Source organism: Melanostigma gelatinosum (assembly GCF_949748355.1).
Source record: "Melanostigma gelatinosum genome assembly, chromosome: 1".
Lineage (NCBI taxonomy): Eukaryota > Metazoa > Chordata > Actinopteri > Perciformes > Zoarcidae > Melanostigma > Melanostigma gelatinosum.
In genome coordinates this window covers 8,530,063-8,536,062 of record NC_136634.1, presented here as the reverse complement: position 1 = coordinate 8,536,062, position 6,000 = coordinate 8,530,063, and positions in this window count along the sequence as shown.

The window sequence follows — 6,000 nt, the reverse complement described above, 5'->3', positions numbered from 1 at the left end:
CACACTCACGGTTACAGACATCTATCCACAAGCATACGTTTCCTGAACAGACTTTTCCTTCAGATTCCTGAGCGGTTAGTTAGTCTGTAGGGTTATCTGGCTGCTGAGGCCAACATCCGAGCACAAGGAGCACTTTCCTCTTGCACCGGAGAAATAACAAGCAGTGCTGGGTTTTCTTTGCCCAGCGCAGATTAGATCAGTGCCAGGGCCTGATGGTTTGGTCTGTCTGAGAGCTCCAAGTCTTTGGCTTTTACCACTTGGACTATGTTTTCGGCCCCCTCCCCAGGGAACTGTCCAGTTGAGGCAAAGCAGAGTGGAGGGCTGCAGGGAAAGTCCAAGTCCAACACACACAGGTCTGAGCACCAGACAGGAAATGACCTGGGCCTTTGGAAGTCATTAAACCCTTAATCTGATACCACAGGGCTAGGACACACTTCAGCAGCTCCCATCGCACTCTCCTGGAGATATTTTATTCAGTATTTCCAGTGAATGTTTCGGGGGGTTTTGCATTTGGAGACTGTATTTGTTTTATTTGAGTTCTGACGATGTCTTGTCTAAATTATTAAATCCATTAATATGTTATATCTTAAAGCCCATAAGTCAGATAAGGATGATGTTGTCGCCAACACACTTCAGAGAAAACATTATCATGATTATGTCAAATATTGATCGAATAGAAAGTATAAGAATAGCTCGCACATTAAGTCAGAATGAGAATTGTTTCCTGATGTTTTCCATTTCTTTAACTTGTCTTTTCTTGAAGTCGCTATAAGGCGCATCCCAGCATGCACATGAAACTGGTAGGATAGTGAGAGGAACAGTCCAGTGCACAAGTAAGGCAAAAGGGGGGGGGTTTAAATTTTTTAACATATGCCATTTTAGCACTTTAATTATTGAAAGCACCCAGTGAGCCGTGAATAACTTGTGCATAATGCAGACCAAGAGAAATGTTTCAGCACCATATATTCTGAGAAACTTAGCTCATGTCTGTACTCGGTGTACTGTAGTACTTATTACAGTTTCCAGAGAGAGAGAGAGAGAGAGAGAGAGAGAGAGAGAGAGAGAGAGAGAGGCAGTCAGGGCGTCACAGGGTTCAAAAGTCAACGAAATGTTTTGTCAACATGAAAAAATTCTTAGCGAAGACGACTGTGACTTAAAACCGATTCTTTCATAAGTGCTCTCGTAGTTGAGTGAATTGTAAATGTGTTGAAACTCATTACAGAGGACACACAGGAGAATCCAGATGCCGTTGAGGTCTTTAACCTCACTGTAGTCCTACAGATTCAAACACAATACGTACTGACTGTGATGGAATATTTTTAAAGGAAAAGTGCTCAATGTTTAAAGTGCAAAGTTATAACATTTTCTATATTTGACTTATATCCTGAGGAATGTATTACAGTGTTTCAGCTCGGGGGCAACGCAGACCAAAACGTGTGTACCCCTCGTTCTCAATCACGATTTCAACAATAACATGTATCTCCGCAGGCTTTGCCTTTAAAGGGTAACGGGGATCTGTTGGTACAGAGTGACTGTGCACACGGCTCTTATAAACACTCCTGACACAAGCTCATGTTCATCCCGGGGCACACATGCCTTCCGTAAATTCAACCAAATCTCTTTTGCTCTCAACAAAAGAGGAGTCAGACGAAGCTTCTCATCCAGTAACAGCGAAAGAATACAGGAAAACAGTGCGGCTTTGATTCAAGAATTTTAATTGTTTTGATTTTATGCCTTCAAAGATAGCAATGAAATTCCGGAAGTTTCGTGGTAAATTAAACACACGTGCTCTCTCTGTGCCAATCTGAATCTCTGTCTAAACAACGTCAGTCTGAGAAATCCCTATTACCAACAAAGCACTGGATTTATAGATGAAATGCTTTTGCTGAGCTGCTGCTAACTGACAGTATTATATTTGTGTCCATTAAAATAGCAATCTAGAACCTATTTAGGGGTTTAATACTTGACCAACCGAGAGAAAGTGACTTGACACGAGAACGTGAAGAAAATAAATGTAGGAAAAGGTGGGGAGGATAAAGTGCTTCGACAAACACGAGAAGTGTTTGCATTGTCACCGCCATCAGTTTGACATTTTAGCCAAAAGGTTCTAAATGTTTCCCTTTTCCTGGGCAGCACTGTCTGGGTTTTGTGACTCAGTCATGCTTGGATTGCATAAAATGTAAATACGGGGGAAAGATTGCTGTTTTACTCAAGGAGGAAATAAAAATATGAAGGTGAGGTATATGCCCTCGCTCTTTCTTCTCCTTCAGTCCACCTCTACTGCACATCTGGATTTGCAAAGCTCATTATCACATTTTAGCTGCTGGGGTCAAGCTTTCATTTATGAATGCCATGATGTTTGGATCTCTGAAACTATAACAGCGTGTTCAAGACTTATCGAGTAAGACGTATTGCATTCCTGTGTTATGAGGTACATAATTAATAATCTTTAAGATTCTGTTGTGTTCAAACGTAACGCTTATTGCACATATTGCACTCAGCAGAGGCTCATGAGCGGCAAAGATCACGCACGACTTTTCCCTGATGTTTACAACGCGCAGGCTTAAACCAAATGACAACTGTAAGCTGTTAGAGAGGTTTCTCATTTTTGTCAGTTTACTTAAGGCAGCCTTTCCTCCATTAAATGACGTCAAATAGCCACTGGGAAGACTAAATAGGGCTTTTTAAAGCCTGTTGCCGTCTACACAACTGTCTTCACGCAGTTCTTAATGGGAGACGGTTGGTCCCTCCTACTCAGTTGATAGAGGAAGAAAAGAGAAGGGGCGGAGATGCTTTATATTCTCAATTTAAGAAGCAAAAACGTTGCCTTAAAAGTCTCTGTTCAGTGTATCAACCATGTAGGTGTTTCTCATAAAATGTTATTGATAGAGAAGGGAACAAGAGTGTAGAGTGAGAGTTTGTAAATGGAGGCCTCAATCTGCCTGCTTCCTCTTGAAGGACCACACACTTTACAGATCACTTCCTCCTCTTCTCTGCTCCGAGACGGGCCTGACGGGCCTGACGGGTGCGGGCGCCACGCTCTGTGATGGCAACCAGGATAAACGGTACAAACAGCGGAGGATACATGGCAGCTTAAAAGCCTCTGCCCCAAATAAAAGTCACACAAAAAGCAGAGAGAGAGGGGCTGTCAGAATCTAGAGATGAAGACCAGCCATGTGAGATTCGAGCTGATCGGACAGAGCCGGGAAGAGGCTGAGGGGACAGGAAGTCTGCTGTGGTGTCCTGTCTTTTCTCTGTCTCTCTGTCTGTTGTCTTTGTCTGTCTGCACTTTTTGCCAAAGGTCAGCCAACATCGAGCTGAGATCTCATTCTTTCTTTTGAAACCGTGTTTTACGGTGAATCACCTGACAAGTGATTCAGAAAAACTGCCTTATGAATGTCTGAAGTTTGGAGCGTTTGGCCCCAGGAGAGGAAAGTTGACTTGCGTGCATCACTGAAAGCCCACAGCTGTTGGCTGATTCTGAGCACTACCCGAAATTGTTCCGTTGGTTTTCATGCTTGATAATTGTTTGTGTCAGGCCTTTGAAAGATCAATAGCATGTTTACCGGATTCCTCTGTGAATGAAGTCCTCCCTAAGCCGCCTCTTGTATGCATGTAAGGTAACATGAGGCTGTAACAGCAAAAGACAACATTATCTAGAAATGGTGACATTCATTCACCATGAACTACTTTTTAAACCTGCATTAACAAATGTTTTGTAACTGAAAACTTTTTAAGTTGATATGGCAAGCATGTGAGCAAACCCTTACACATCCAACAGACACAGAGCAACGTTATCATTCATTTAGTTGTGTTCCCGTCCACCTGGTGAATATTAACAGATCCAATATTAACGCTCTTTCATCTCTGTTTTTGGTCCCTACCAACTCCGGAGTGAGATATCTGCTCTTCAGCTGCTAAATGTTCCGCTGTGTTTACCAGCTGGTCGCTAACCTTCTTTGTCTGACATTTTGTGCTGAGCAGGTAAGTTACATTTTAGAGTTTCTGCTGCCTAAACCAGTGCGGATGAGAGCAGTGAGAGCGAACCAAAGCAGTAAAGTGTTGGTGATCCATTATTGATATTGAAATAGTTTGCATTAATAATATACGGTTTATGAGATTGTGTTGTCATAATGCATTATGCTGAGTCATGTATTTTACCATATCATTTAGAAAAGGAAACTCTAAGCATCTACATTTGTCTGTTCAACAGGTCTCAGATTATTCATCAATCTAATTTTGTCGCTACAAAGTGGAAACTTGGGTCTCCAAAACGTCAATTGCTCAAAGCCTAAAAAACAGACTTGTTTTTAGCTTGACAGTCATTTCGAGCTAAAAACAGTCGAAGCATTTTTGACTTCATCCGGTTTCATCAGTCATGGGGTTTTGTCATCCCTTAAAGGTCCTTGTGATCTTTCAGTTGAAGTAAATCATCACGGTTTCTCCCAACAGTGATGTATGTTTCAGGGTTGTTCCAAGTAATTACTTATTTAAACACACAGAACAAGGCAGAAGTATGTTGCAGTCGATACGAATCGGACTGATTGTTTGTGATTATGCTTTTGGAAAAGGTTGTCCATTACCCTCATCCTTTTTTCCCGACTGGAAAGTTGCCGTGAAGCACTTTAGCCATGACCCCCTGTTTCCTTAACAAGTGAATAGGGCCTAAGGATCTGTTTCTGGGCCTGAGCTCCCAGCAGCATTCCTCATGTTTAGGAAAACATGTAAACTGACGTTGAAAAAATAGAAGCGAGCAGTCAGCTCCCTTGGCCTTTCTCGCCTGGCCCAGATGCCCATATGAAAGCTGACTTTTGTGTGCTGGACAACTCTCATACAAGGTGGACGGCCGGTGTTTTTCCTGGCATGTCTTGAACAAACATGGACCAATTACACTGGGCTGCCTGGTGTGTGGAGCCCTGATCTACAGTTTTATTTTGCATTATTTGAGAAGGCTTAGGAAGTAAATCTGTACTCCATAGAACAAGAGAGACAGAGAGATATAATACAAGTTCCTGCAGTTTCCCCGTGTCAGCATAAATCTCAGGCTCAAGCAGATATCTAGTGTCCAAGACAAGCAGCACCTCCCACGCCAGCTAGCTGCCACATGGTCTGAGCGAGCTGTGGCGGCAGAGCAGCATAGAAAACTTTGACATCAAATATTCAAAACTCATACATGCAACTCCCCTGCATATATATGCAATACAATTTGTGGCTCCTTTTCCACTCAAACCTTGGAATTACATTATTCATCCGAGGCAATGTTTCAACTTTCTCTCTTTCTCTGCCCGCGGTGCTCCCACCCACACCAGTGAATTAAGTACCCGTCTTCTAATTCAATTCCAATATTCTTCCCCGTCATTCTCCAAAAACTGAGCCCCACTAGTGTGCACACGTTCTGCCTGTGTGTGCACGGTGGGGACGTATGAAACCTTTTTTACCAAAGCATGCCACGTCGGTGTATGATGAGTTTGTCCATAACAAAATGTATAATTGTGTTATATGTAAGTAGCAATACCACGATGTGAAAGTACTACCTAAAAGAATAGGTGCTGCTCCTGTGAGTGTTATGGTGTAATATATTATAATGTTGGATTATAATACCAACGCAGTAACGTGTACGCAGCATTTGACTGTTGTAGTTGGGAGAGGGGGAGCTAACTTCAACTGTTTTGTAAAGTGCAGGTTAGTTCATTGTATAAAAATGCATCATATTTATGAGCTCATCGTGTGTTTTTTAGGTAAACTCTTAATTTGTATTTTATAGTTGGAAAATAGGGTCGTAATTAGACTTATAATTTGACCTTTTATTAAATAACATCCATCAAAATGATACAAGTTTCTCCTGAAGCAGGTTTGTGCACATTTTTCAGTTGTTTATTAAAGTTTTTAACAAATATGTTTTTCATTTGAAGTCTGTCCAAGATCTTACTTTTCTAGTAATGAGACCTTCAGCTACCAAAATAATTAAATTAGTTTTGGTTTTGGTTCAGAGTTTGTGTT